Here is a 15,262-nt window from a genome sequence, read left to right as displayed (position 1 = left end):
GGCTATTGACGCCGAGAAAGCCTTTGATAGGCTTGATTGGCAATTCCTAAGAACTACGCTATCCCATTTTGGACTGGGAGACCTTCTCATTGACAAAATCTTCGCCCTATATAATAATCCAAAGGCCCGTATTAAACTAAATGACTCTTTATCAGATCCTTTTCAGATTTACAATGGAACAAGGCAGGGCTGTCCCCTATCTCCACTACTGTTTATAATGGCCATGGAAGTTCTGGCCACTAAAATTAGAACTAATGACCACATACACGGGGTGCAAGTAGGAGATACACAATACAAAACGTCATTATATGCCGACGACATCCTCTTTACAATAACACGCCCGGAAATAACTATACCCACATTAATGGCTGAACTGAATTCATACGGAACCATGTCCAACTTTAAAATAAATACATCCAAATCGGAATTCCTGAGTATAGCAATAGATAGTGAAGTGAGCAATAGGATAACTCATGAACATCAGTTTACACACCAACGTAATACGTTAAAATACCTGGGGATACAGATTGCATTGACGCCGGATTTACTATTTAAACTGAATTATCAAACACTCCTACACGCTATACGTAAAGATTTAGATAATTGGCAAAACAAACACCTCTCCTGGCTAGGAAGAATACAAGCTTACAAAATGAATATCCTCCCACGCTTTTTGTACCTATTTCAAACAGTCCCCATAACTACACCCGCACACTTTATTAGAACGGCACAATCTATAGCAAATTCCTTTATATGGGCACACAAACGGAGCAGAATAGCTAAGGCTACACTATATAGGAACCGAAACAGGGGAGGGCTTGGCGTCCCCAATCTGGAATTATATAAACAGGCAGCACAACTGACCAGGATTGTAGATTGGAGCAAAAACGCACAAAACAAAGAATGGGTTAAACTAGAACATGACCTGGCAGCAACAAAGAGCCTGGGAGCTACTTGTTGGACACATATGTGTCACAGAGCCCCACGTACTGGTAACTCTTCTCTAGTTGAAAGCACTATTGCGACATGGGACGCTTTGATAAGGGCTCGACATGACATCTCTACAATCCCTTCCCCCCTTTCCCCCCTGTTACACAATAGGGAGTTTCCCTCACACCAACACATTTGGAATGATAAATTATATAGCATTACTACCGGCTTACCATGCTACACAGTACTAGAACAAGGGGCTCTCTTGTCTAGGACATCATTAATTGCCAAACATATCCCCCACTTCCATAGATGGTTTGAATACCTCCAAATGTCACATTTCATAATGCAACATAAAGACAAACTAAATTTAGTCCGGAATTTAAAACCATTTGAACACCTGTGCTGGTCCACCCAAACCCTGAAAGGTACCTTATCAGCAATATACAAAATTTTAATGGATATTCACTCTAGACAACCCCCAACATACACCAAGAGATGGGAATCAGAGTTAGGAGTGGAAGTGACCTGTGAGACGTGGAATAAGGTCTTTCAACAGATGAGCAAATCTCCCTCTTCAATGAGTATAACGGAGACTAATATGAAATTATTGGGACGTTGGTATCTCTACCCTAGTAGATTAGCAAAAATTTACAAACAATCCGACCCACAATGCTGGAGAGCCTGTAAACAGAACGGCACACTCTACCATATATGGTGGGATTGCCCTATATTACAGCCATTTTGGCAGCAAGTACACCAAGAGATTCAAAAAGTCCTTTCACATAATATCCCATATAACCCCATTACCTTACTTTTTAATAACCCACCCAAGATCAAATGTAAATATAAATTAACACTCCTGTACATTATGTTAAGCAGTGCAAAACAGCTTATCCCTAGGCTTTGGAAACAACAAACAATCCCCACAATAGGGAGTTGGAGACAAAATGTCACATTTCTTTTATCCTTAGAACAATACCACTATCAAAAAACAGGCAGGCTTGACTTTTATTGTGCACTAATGATTTTCTGGGAAACATACACACATTCAATAAATAAAGATCCTTAATATATATAAATTGCTAAGTATAAACAGGATCTGATTGATCTCATGACCCCGAGACACATATAAATCATGTGTACCTTTTGATTTTTACTTTATTTACTTATCCTTTTTTTTTTTTTTTATACTCTGCGCCTCTCAGAAATACACCAAAGTTATGTTATTATAACATATAATGTTTCAATTGTATTTTTTGTTTAAAGTTGTTTAAGACTACATAAAGAAAAGAAAAATTAACAAGCACAGTTGATTGAACACTTCTCGTAGAGAAATTGTAACACTTGTTTTCTAGAGAGCTGTCTCTCTTATATTCTGTCTGTATTCTCATAAAAATGTGAAATGTATGATCTGTAATGTTTTTCATTTTTGATCAAATAAAGCTTGTTGAAAAAAAAACAAAAAAAAAAAACAGGTGGCAAAGACTCGCTACAGGACCCAATGGCCAGAGCATCACCTATATTAATAAATGAAACACATTTTTAGCATTTGATGAACAATCCTAACATGTTTGCACAATTCTCTACTTGTCATTTCCCTAGAGTTCACATTTATTGATAATACTCCAATCTAACTTCTATTCTTTACCGTCTAAAGTTGCGGTTGATGATGTCTGCTCTGACATTGAGCCCCTCGTCCCGGAATGGCCCCTCTAGAACAGGATCATCCTCCTCATCTCTGAGGAGGTTTCTGTCCGGCCGGACGGCCTGCAGCATCCCAGCCCGCTGTGCAATATTATGCAGGACGCTACAGGCTACAACGATCTTAGCCACTTCTTTGGGTTGTACTGGAGGGCTCCTCCCGACCTGTCCAGGCACCTGAACCTCATCTTCAGGAGCCCGAACATCCGTTCAACCACCGCCCTGGTTCTCTTATGAGCCCTATTGTAGCGCTCCTCAGACACATCAGTCGGGCTACGCAAGGGGGTAATGAGCCAAGTCCGGCTCATGTACCCAGAATCACCTATAAATTATGAACAGAACATAATTCTAACAGAATCCTCCAAATAGTATTTGTAGTACAATAAAAGGTTTTGTACACGATAATCCATTAACAAATGTTTATTTTAAATTTAAAATATCTAGTTCAATATTATTCTCTACCTTCCCATTTCAGCTAAGACATGCTACATATGCGTATTTCTCCTAAATCAAGCCTTGTGTAAAATGCTAACTACATGGTTACATTACATTCTCTATCTGAGCATTTAAGGTAAGACATGCTACATATCTGCATTGAACTAAAAGACATTAGCGGAAAGAGACAATGACATGGTTAAATTGCATTAGCTAATATCTTCCCATTTCTACTAAGACATGCTACATATGCGTATTTCTCCTAAATCAAGCCTTGTGTAAAATGCTAACTACATGGTTACATTACATTCTCTATCTGAGCATTTAAGGTAAGACATGCTACATATCTGCATTGAACTAAAAGACATTAGCGGAAAGAGACAATGACATGGTTAAATTGCATTAGCTAATATCTTCCCATTTCAGCCAAGACATGCTACATATGCGTATTTCTCCTAAATCAAGCCTTGTGTAAAATGCTAACTACATGGTTACATTACATTCTCTATCTGAGCATTTAAGGTAAGACATGCTACATATCTGCATTGAACTAAAAGACATTAGCGGAAAGAGACAATGACATGGTTAAATTGCATTAGCTAATATCTTCCCATTTCAGCTAAGACATGCTACATATGCGTATTTCTCCTAAATCAAGCCTTGTGTAAAATGCTAACTACATGGTTACATTACATTCTCTATCTGAGCATTTAAGGTAAGACATGCTACATATCTGCATTGAACTAAAAGACATTAGCGGAAAGAGACAATGACATGGTTAAATTGCATTAGCTAATATCTTCCCATTTCAGCTAAGACATGCTACATATGCGTATTTCTCCTAAATCAAGCCTTGTGTAAAATGCTAACTACATGGTTACATTACATTCTCTATCTGAGCATTTAAGGTAAGACATGCTACATATCTGCATTGAACTAAAAGTAGACATTAGCGGAAAGAGACAATGACATGGTTAAATTGCATTAGCTAATATCTTCCCATTTCAGCTAAGACATGCTACATATGCGTATTTCTCCTAAATCAAGCCTTGTGTAAAATGCTAACTACATGGTTACATTACATTCTCTATCTGAGCATTTAAGGTAAGACATGCTACATATCTGCATTGAACTAAAAGACATTAGCGGAAAGAGACAATGACATGGTTAAATTGCATTAGCTAATATCTTCCCATTTCAGCTAAGACATGCTACATATGCGTATTTCTCCTAAATCAAGCCTTGTGTAAAATGCTAACTACATGGTTACATTACATTCTCTATCTGAGCATTTAAGGTAAGACATGCTACATATCTGCATTGAACTAAAAGTAGACATTAGCGGGGCGAAAATATATGGTTAAATTGCATCCTATAGCTGAACATTACGCTAACATTTTAAAACTACAGTGGCAATTGTCAAACTAATTAACCATGTTGTGCACAAATACTCACCAACAAGATAACCAGGGGGCATTTGTCTTTCCTCAAACTGTCTCCACAGGGACGACAGAGAGAGGATGCGGGCATCATGACTAGCCCCTCCAAAATTCGCACACACATGCATAATCCTCATCTGTGCGTCACAAACATACTGCACGTTGAGGCTATGAAAATGTTTGCGATTTCTGAAGGGCGAGTCATCAATTGGAGCACGCAGCGCAATGTGGGTACAATCTATGGCTCCCAAGACATTGGGCAATTGAGCAATATCAAAGAATTCCCGCTTCAGGCGCCTCCAATCACCATCATTCTGTGGGAATCCTATGTATTGCTTACTGATACGTACCATGGCGTCCAGAAAGTTATCAAACACCCCAGAGAATGTACCTTGAGCCAGGCCATGCATGTACAGTTCTCCGGATTGAAAACTCCCGGAGGCCAGGACGTATAGACAGCTTAGCATCTTACTCATGGCGGGAACAGCAGTCCTTATTCTTATACGTGGCTCCAAATGAGGTTTAAGAAGATCGTAAAGGCCAATGAGCTGTTCGCGATCGAGCCGATACTTATCATAAACCTCAAAGTCGCTCATGTTTTCCAAGGTGGGTCTCACCCTGTAGACACGAGGACCTCGAACCAGACGACCCCTTCGTCTCGGTCTGAGCCGCCGAGGCTGCCTGATTCGACCAACAGCTAGTTCGCCAATAGCAGCACCAGCAGCGTCTACCATGTCATCGTCATCCATCTTTCAAAACAGCGTAACAAGGTAAGCACTTGATCTGATGTGGATCACAAGTGATGCTTTGGCCATGTTGTTTGGGGGATTTATAGTATGATTAGTCCAATGGTAGTGAGTTTGTAATGATTGCTAATTGTATTCACTTGTTTGTATGTGAGCGGCGCGAATGCTTTCACAGTGGGCGTTTATTTGTTGTTTGCTGAAATGTTATTTTGCAACAATGAATCTCAATGTGAAAGTGTCAAATATCACACATACAGTGCATGTTTGTAATGTTTGATCATATGCGTAATCAATATTTCTTAAACGCGATCTTATAGTAACAAGCACACGTCCAGGCTAACATGAATGAAAGTGCATAGTTGTGTATAATGTGCATCGAATGTGATCGATCAATGTTGCTGCAATATTGTTTGTAAACGATAAAGTAACAGCTGCCATCTGTAGTATTGTATATATAAGTGATTGCCGAGCTGTCAATATTGTATGCGTCCCTTTAAAATCGCAATAATAATTCAGAACTTCCGGTCTGCCATCTGTAGTATTGTATATATAAGTGATTGCCGAGCTGTCAATACTGTATGCGTCCCTTTAAAATCGCAATAATAATTCCGAACTTCCCGTCTGCCATCTGTAGTATTGTATATATAAGTGATTGCCGAGCAGTCAATATTGTATGCGTCCCTTTAAAATGGCACTAATGCTGAAGAACTTCTGGCTGTCATCTGTAGTATTGTATATATAAGTGATTGCCGAGCTGTCAATGTTGTATGCGTCCCTTTCAAATCGCACTAATACTGAATAACTTCCGGCTGTCATCTGTAGTATTGTATATATAAGTGATTGCCGAGATGTGAATATTGTATGCGTCCCTTTCAAATCGCACTAATACTGAATAACTTCCGGCTGTCATCTGTAGTATTGTATATATAAGTGATTGCCGAGCTGTCAATATTGTATGTGTCCCTTTCAAATCGCACTAATACTGAATAACTTCCGGCTGTCATCTGTAGTATTGTATATATAAGTGATTGCCGAGATGTCAATATTGTATGCGTCCCTTTCAAATCGCACTAATACTGAATAACTTCCGGCTGTCATCTGTAGTATTGTATATATAAGTGATTGCCGAGATGTCAATATTGTATGCGTCCCATTAAAATCGCACTAATACTGAAGAACTTCCGGCTGTCATCTGTAGTATTATATATATAAGTGATTTGCGAGCTGACAATATTTATTAATTGTCCCATTGAAATCGCCTTAATAATGCTGTTCCAAACTGTTGTTTACGTATATGTTGTATTGTAGTATTGAGTGTTAAAGTTCTGAAAGGGGCGGTACAGTCGTGAATCTGTGATGTGTATGGTTGAATCTTCTAATGAGGTCATGATATTCTTAACCTGCCTATGTAGTTCTGAAATCCTCATTGTGTTGTTGTATTTGACTACATTGTTATTGTGTGCTGAATAAAATCTAAATGTGTGCTTTGTGGTTGCGTGATGGGTGATGCGTGTTATGTACATGTACGTATATATTGTGATTGTGTCCCACATATGCTGACTTCTATATAGCGGTCTGGCATTGTTGTTCCTTCCCATAAAGTGAGATCTGCAATCTGGTGTACTGATGTTCTTGTTGTACGTAATTCCTAATGGTTTATTGTGATGGAATCATGATGTTAAAAGTACAGTAAAATCCATATGTTGTGTTTTGTGATTCCTCGAGAGAATGTAATGTGTTTTTCCCCCATAATTTGAATGCACATGTATGAGTGAATGTTAAAAGTAATGTATGTGCATCCATGAGTGATCATGTGTTAAGCCTATGTAGATATGCTGTTGCTGCAAGCATATGAGTTGAATAACTGAAATGCAATAATAAAGGTAAATGAGAATTGTTTCCCATTGTGTAGGGTTTGTGAATCCTGAAAAGTTGACATTATTTTTGTGTCCGTTTAAATGTAATATTTTTAAAACAAAAATGTTGTTACTAGTGATGTTGATTTGTAGTTGATGTAATATAAAAGTCTGAAACAATTTAATGGTGTTGTGAATATTCAAACAGTAAAATCCATAAATCCACCATAGGGAAATAGTCATTTCTTGATCTATTTATCATAGCTGGGTCTAACGCATGAAATCATGTATTTTCTAGCGCTGGTATTTGGAGTTTTTCTGTCTACGCTATTTGCGTGCGTTAGGGAAATGAGGGTTTCGCGTGCACGAGCACGTCTTCCCAATAGAAGTCAATAGAGGCTCTAAAATTTGTTCTTGTTTTTTTTCTAAGACTGGTTTTCCTCGTAAAGTGAATGACGTCATGAGCTTTTGTGAAAAAGTAACTAAATCGTGTTCTTTTTGTGATACATAAATATTTTGTGTATGTCATGTGGTGTATATTGTTTGTATGCATCGATGAGTGTATGTTTGTGATAATGTTATTAGTTAGATGTAGGTATATGAGGGTCTTTTCCCGTGTGTCAATGTAAGTCAATGGGAAAATGGATTTGTGTTGTTTTTTTTCTAACACCAGAGATCTCGCAACTTTAATCCTTTGTATTTTGATGAAAAATTATTAAATATGAAAATTAAATATAGTGTAGTGTTTGTATGAGTGTAAGTGTACTTTGTGTAATATTTGTTTTGTGATTCATGGATGTTTTTTTTGTCAGTATATGTTTACTACTGGGTCTGAGGTGGCGGTAGAAATTTGAGCGTTAGGTGTTTTTTGAGTGTCGGTAACTGAACTCTAAATACCGGAGTCCGTAAGAAACCCGCGTTAGGAGCCTCTAACGCTGGTTTTCACGGCTAACGCCAAACTCCAAATCTAGGCCTAGAATTTTAGCATAATAAGTATATCTAATATTAGGGGAGGTTGTAAAAAAACACTACTCTTTCGTATCCATAGGAACTGTATAGACAGTTATAATATACAGTGCAAAGGGACTTTAACAGGCTGATGTCTGATTGTTTATTTGTGACAGAATGAGAATATATAATAAGGCGTACAGATGCCTAATCAGTCATTGTAGCGATGTGGTCTCCGAAATATCTCAGAGGGTAGAAAAATAATATTAAACAATCAATTTGCCTTTAAATAGATAATAAACTATGTCTATAAGCTAAAATAGGTGGGGCCATAAAAATAAAAAAATATTAACACTGCACTGTGTCAGAAAGCGTTATGCATATAGATTTAGCAATTATAACTGAAGTAGGTAGTACTTTAACTACAATAAAGTTAACAGAATAAATTTTAGTTGTTAAAATGATATGTCCATCCTAACACCATAGGTATGGAATCCAAGTTGGTGATGTTTAAGTATCTGTCTGCTACAGGATATTGGCACATTTAGTAAGGTGCTCATAATCAATGTTATCTATATAGGAGTATTGTGCCGGTGCCTGGACAAACATCTTTAGTAGAAATATAGCTCTGCAGTGTCACGTCTAACTTTACTTTACATAGGCCTATGCAAAAGTATTATGCACGTATCTCCACAATTATAGGCACATACCTACATATCACATCCCTTACTTTGAGACTCAAAATTGTGAATATATGCTTAAGAGAGAATTTTGTGCTGGATACACATACTAATACAACATTGCAAACATGAAGATCAAAATAGCATGGTATATGATATAGTGCCATAACATTATATAAGGCATAAGTCACAATGAAGTCTATGTTCAAAAAGTATAGAAAGTGTTTTGCAGCGGTAAATCCCAGGGGCATGCAAGTACAAGAGACCAATAAAGAGCTAGAAAGTCTTGATCCGGTGTGTTTGGGAACACTAATACAGAATGTGAAAGTACAATTACATGCTGTAGGTTCTCTTTGTGAATCTAGGCATAAAGTCTCATATAGGAGAAGCCGCCCAGCATGTAGAGAGAAATACCTCAGATCTAGCCGATTCCAGTGTTAGCCCTGTGGGAGAAATGTGTCTCATCTGTTTGCGGCATCTGAACCCACGAGAGACCCTTAGCAGGCCGTTTGAATAGAGTACCTTGTGCAGGACTACAGGCCATCAAAACCCCATCATGTCGGAGTACCACCATTTGTGCCTGAAGTGGCTTTTGCAGGAGTGTGTTGTACACGGATTCAGGCAGTCTATGAGTGCGTCTATCTGTGATATGCAGGGGCATTTCCCACAGTTGATCTACATAGCTTCCAATTTTAGAAACCGGGTCTCGCTCTCCCAATATAGAAAATAGCCCCATACCTGTAGACTCTGTCTGTGTAGAGGGTAGGATGCGATCCGCCTGATCCGTTTCTTGTAGCAGCAGCCGGAATCCATGCAGTCTGAGAGAGGAGGCGATCGTAGCAGGGCTTTGAAGGAGTGTATAATCTTGCCACAGCAATGGCACGGGATCTCCAGAGAAGTCTCCAAGGTCCAAGAGATTCTGGGTCCCAGCGCAGGAGTCAGCCAACTCCTCAGAGACCAGAGGCTGAGTAAGGTAAGATTTACACTGTACTACTTGGGCGGCTAACTTCAGCTCCAAGCACGGATGACAGGCTGAGCCCTGCGTGTAACTTTCCAACCGAGCCGACTTGCTCTTGTTAGCTGTCGCCTGTAAAGATCTTCTTGCGGCATGGTTAGGTGAGCAAAAATTAGCCGAGTCTTGCCGGGCATTTCCTGCATCCCACTAAAAGCTGTTATGTGTGGGGCCACTCTGCATTTTCTCTGATCGATGTTCCGGCAGTTGTTCCATGAGCGCATCTGCTCGATCAGGATCTCCCTTGTCTAATTCTCCACGAGTTGCCATTTTCAGGATGTTTTGCAGATCGAGGAAACATTTATCTAAGTGGCGATCAAAAATTCATCCATCTTGAGCTCAATCGTTGTACTATCAAGAGGTAGAAAAAGTACAAATATTATACACGATGTGTCAGAAGTGTTAATGGCGTCGTGATGAGGCCTCAGTGAGCCAGAGCAGGACAAAAACTGATAGAATGCCAAAACGGATATAATGAAGTTAGTTAATGCTCCCGAACTCCACTTCAGAGTGTTTTATGTAGTTGGGGTGATCATCAAAACCAAAATAAATGATAAAAATTGCTGATTAAACCCTATTCTAGATATCTGGAGCCGGGAGCTCTGCAAATATGCGTCCATCTATTCCAGCGGTTGGCTCCGCCCCCCACCACAGCTGTCTTTAAACAATGGGAATGCCAGGGATTGACTATGGTAGCACAACTGATTAACCCTATGACACAACAGGTGCTCCCCTTCTCTGACCTCCAAACACAATACACCCTCCCGACCACACATAGATTCGCTTATCTCCAAAGTATTCATTACACACAAAACCTCCTGACTGAGGGATTGGCTTCACTAGACATTACCAAGATTGTCGCTCTTTGCAACCTGACCTCCCAGGGAATCCACTCAATCTCCCCCATTTATAAGTCAATAGTTACATATCACGAAACACAAACACTGCAGGACATCATTGCTAAATGGCAGGGACAAAGGATACCTGAGGTCACAACAGAACACATTATACATAGTATATCTACAGTTAGAGCAACCACTCTATCCGCGGGCCTACGAGAAACGCAAATAAAATTCTTACACCACACATACATAACACCTAAAACCAGATCTAAATGGGTACAGAACGCAGTAAATGAATGCTCTAAATGCTCAGCATCTACCCCGGACTTGATACACCTAGTCTGGGACTGCCCTAAGCTGCAGAGGTTTTGGGGCAAGGTCAGATTCTGGTTGTCCAAAATACTCACAACTGATATAACTTTAAATGCAGCCGTCATATTCTTCTTTCAAGACATTTCCCTACCTCTAAACCACCAAAAGTTCTCAAATATAGTAGTGTTGGTGGCTAGGAAACTAATCCTACAATACTGGGCCAAGAACAGGGATCCCCCTTTCAAAAAACTAACCCACGCAATACACCATGCAGACACACAAGGTAACCGTGATGCTAGAATTAAGTCATTCATGAACAAGTGGGACCCATACATATTACACCTGCCAAGGGGTCTAAGAAAAAAATTACTACGTCCCTTTCAACACTCTATGTTCATGCTAAATGAAAACTTACGTGGACGCTGGTGTATACCAGAGTCTGACTCAGACCCTGACTCTTAACTGACACTCTGCTGACCAGGACTGACTCACTAGAGGAACCATTAACTAAATGAGGAGACCCATGAACTGAGAACACAGCCATCCGCCAAAGCAGAAGCCTGAATACAACTGTATTCATATAACAAAGGTACTTAGACTGTTTTATGTTTTCTGTTTTATGTTAACTGTTGGCACTATTGCATCTACTTATTGGAATAACCAAAGTCTTGCAGCATTGCTGACTAATATAGAAGGCCTGATTACGCACAAACGTTTTAAGTGCAAGAGGAGACCTACATAAGTATTAAAGAGGACTTCACCAATGTGCGGTCAGCGCCTCAGAGTATATTTCTAATGCACTTTGGACTGTATACCGTAACTCTGCAACATCCCTAGTCTTATTGATGCTGGTTGCCAGTATTTATTTGTGGTTATGCTTTGTTTTGTTTTGTATTGTTGTGTTTCTTTAAGTATTTTAAGTATATATGGGGCTTGGCCACTCCACATGGCTCAAGAAAAGACTTGTTGGACTCAAAACAGATTCAGTTACCTTGAAAAGACTATACCATACCACACATTGTTATGCCTTATGATGAATGTTATTGTGTAATGCAATGTGGTGCTGTTCAAGTTTCCCTAAGAAAAATTTCAAAAATAAAGTTTAAAAAAAAATATATATATATTTTGTATTGTTGATGGTGATTTGTAGTTGAAATAATGTAAATTTCTATAACAATTTGATGTTGTAGTGAATTTCACACAAGTAAAAGCCATAAGTCCATAGGGAAATAGCCATTTCTTGATCTATTTGTCATAGCGGGACTAACGCAAGAAAGAATGAGTTAGTTTCACAATTTTAACGCTGGTATTACGAGTTTTCTTGTCTACGCTTTTTACGTGCGTTAGGTAAATCTGCCTGTCGCGTGCACGAGCACGTCTTCCCCATAGAAGTCAATGGAGGATAAAAATGTGTGTAGAAATAAAATCCAACACTTGTTTTGAGCGTAAAGTGAGTGACGTCATGTTCTTGTGTGAAAAAGTAGCTAAATCGTGTTAAATTCCTATTCAAAATCTGATTTGTGTATGTAATGTGCTGTATATTTTTGTATGTATCGATTAGTGTATGTATGTGATAATATTTGTAGTTAGATGTAGCTATATGAGTGTCTGTTCCCATCTGTCTATGTAAGTCAATGGAAAATAGTTTTCTATGGGGGTTTTTTCCAACACCCGAGATCTCGTAACTTTGATCCGTTCTATTTTAAAATGAAAATATAAAATCTTAAAAATAAATATAGTGTAGTGTTTGTATGAGTGTAAGTGTAGTTTGTGTAATGTTTTTTGTGTGATTCGTGGATGTTTTTGTTAGTGGTATATGTTAACTACTGGGTCTGGGTTGATGTTAATGATTTGAGCGGAGATGGATATTTTTGTGGCGTTACGGAAACTCGTAATACCAGCGGGCGTTAAAAAGCAGCGTTAGGACCGGCCAACGCTGCTTTTTGACCCTAACGCAAAATTCGTAATCTAGGTGGATGTCTTAAGGCTAAACTACCCATACATCCCTCTGACAATCACTGTAACTCTGAGGGGTAAACCGGACTTCAAAATACACTGAAGCACCTATCTTAAAGGGACACGAAACCCACATTTTTTCATTAATGATTTAGAAAGAGCATGCGATTTTAAACAACTTTCTAACTTACTTCTATTATCTAATTTGCTTCATTCTTGTGATATCCTTTGCTGAAAAGCATATCTAGATAGGCTCAGTAGCTGTTGATTGGTAACTGCACATAGAGTCCTATTGTGATTGGCTCACCCATGTGTATCGCTATTTGTTCAACAAAAGATATCTAAAGAATAAAACAAATTAGATAATATAAATAAATTTGAATGTTGTTTAAAATTGTATTCTCTATCTGAATCATGAAAGCAAATGTTTAGGTTTAGTGTCCCTTTAAGCACATCGTACTTTAACCACCTCCAAAGGAGGCAAAGTTTAAACTGAGATATGAGTGAGGTGGCTGGGGAATTTATAGGCTTTGAGGTTTGGAAAACTTTGCCTCCTCCTGGTAGGAATGTATATCCCATCAGTAACAAATCGTGGACTCTCGCCACCTATATGAAAGAAATCAACCCTTAATATGAAACCACCCACAGTAACACCATAACATAAGAACAAAATGAAAATAAAAGGCTCACAACCATTTATGTTTATCACATATGTATTTTTATCATTTATTTTAGTCACATAGCAAAATAAACACATTTATTATAAATTCTAATTTCTTTACTGGAGACTTTTATTAGTATGAATAGGCTGTCATGCTTGCAGTCCGCTAGGACATTCCATGCCGTCCTAACAGCACTGGGTTTTAACACAATTAGGACAGCATGGAACGTACAGCAGCCTCCTCCTTTCCAGGAATAAAAAAATCAGACTGGGGGCGTGCCTGACAGCGTAGGCAGTCCCCCAAATCCAATCCCAGCCTTGAATTCACGTGATCCCATTGACGACCGTGTGATTTCCTTCTTCATGCAAATGTCTACATCAAAACTTTGTTCCGATGTGAAACGTTTGCCCCCAGCATGAAGTGGTTAAAGGGAGAGTTTACTGTAAATTGTTCACCCTTTTAATTTTTTTCCAATTATCTATATCACCTGTTGGAGAGTATTAAAGGGACAGTCTACACCAGAATTTGTATTGTTTTAAAAGATAGATAATCCCTTTATTACTCATTCCCTAGTTTTGCATAACCAACACAGTTATATTAATACACATTTTACCTCTGTGGTTATCTTGTATCTAAGCCTCTGCAAACTGCCCCCTTATTTCAGTTCTTTTGGCAGACATGCATTTTATCCAATCAGTGCTGGCTCCTAGGAACTCCACGTGCATGAGCACAGTGTTAGCTATATGACACACATGAACTAACACCCTCTAGTGGTGAAAAATGGTCAAAATGCCCTGAGAGAAGAGGCGGCCTTCAAGGGCTTAGAAATTAGCATATGAGCCTACCTAGAACAAAGCAAAATTGGTGATAAAAGTAAATTGGAAAATTGTTTAAAATTACATGCCCTATCTGAATCATGAAAATTTATTTTGGACTAGACTGTCCCTTTAAATTGATTACAAATAGCTTCCTTCGCTTTATTTTGTCATTTGAAAAAGCTGATTTTGCCTTTTGTTTCCCTGCCTATACTAAACATTTCAGTACTTTAGATTTGGCTATAGAAAAGATATGCAAACATAGCCAGTACAACAAATTACACTCCCAGTGGGAGGTAAGAGAGATAAATAATAAAATACTCAATTTCAAGTACAGAGATAATTTTAAGGAGGCTTATGTGTAAAGAATAATACGTTAAGGCGAATTGATCTTCCTGCAAATACAGAGTATTTAAATGAATTGTGGTTTCAAATAGCAAAACCAGCTAGTACATATATAAAAATAAATCTAAAGGCTCAATTTCCCATACATTTTACAATATTCGCCGGTATAACAAATCATGTACGATATGTTACTTGACGGGACAGGCAGTAAATTAATGTGGCCATAGACAAATGTATGTGTTGCTTTATAACCAATTCCTGATTGTGTTGCGGGAAAAAATGATGATTACACTCCAACTTAGCTAAGAACTAAATTACTCATCTTGTAAGCGTTTTAGCAATTCCCTTTCCCAAAGAGCTAAACGCTTACAAGATAGCCACCTACTTGATTACGTCACTAAATGGCCTGTCATTCATACACCCAGCCGCAAAGGAGGCGGGACAACTCTATATTTCAGTAGGGGCCAGTGCAGGAAACCCTGTACCGTTTAAGAACCGACAACGCTTATATCTGCTGCAAAATCATTCCGCAGGGTAATGAGATCAGGATCACTAAATAAATAGTTCAGGACCTTTGAAA

Source organism: Bombina bombina, chromosome 4, assembly GCF_027579735.1.
Source record: "Bombina bombina isolate aBomBom1 chromosome 4, aBomBom1.pri, whole genome shotgun sequence".
Classification (NCBI taxonomy): Eukaryota; Metazoa; Chordata; class Amphibia; order Anura; family Bombinatoridae; genus Bombina; species Bombina bombina.
The sequence above is the reverse complement of the archived record's forward strand: the minus strand, read 5'-3'. Positions refer to the sequence as shown.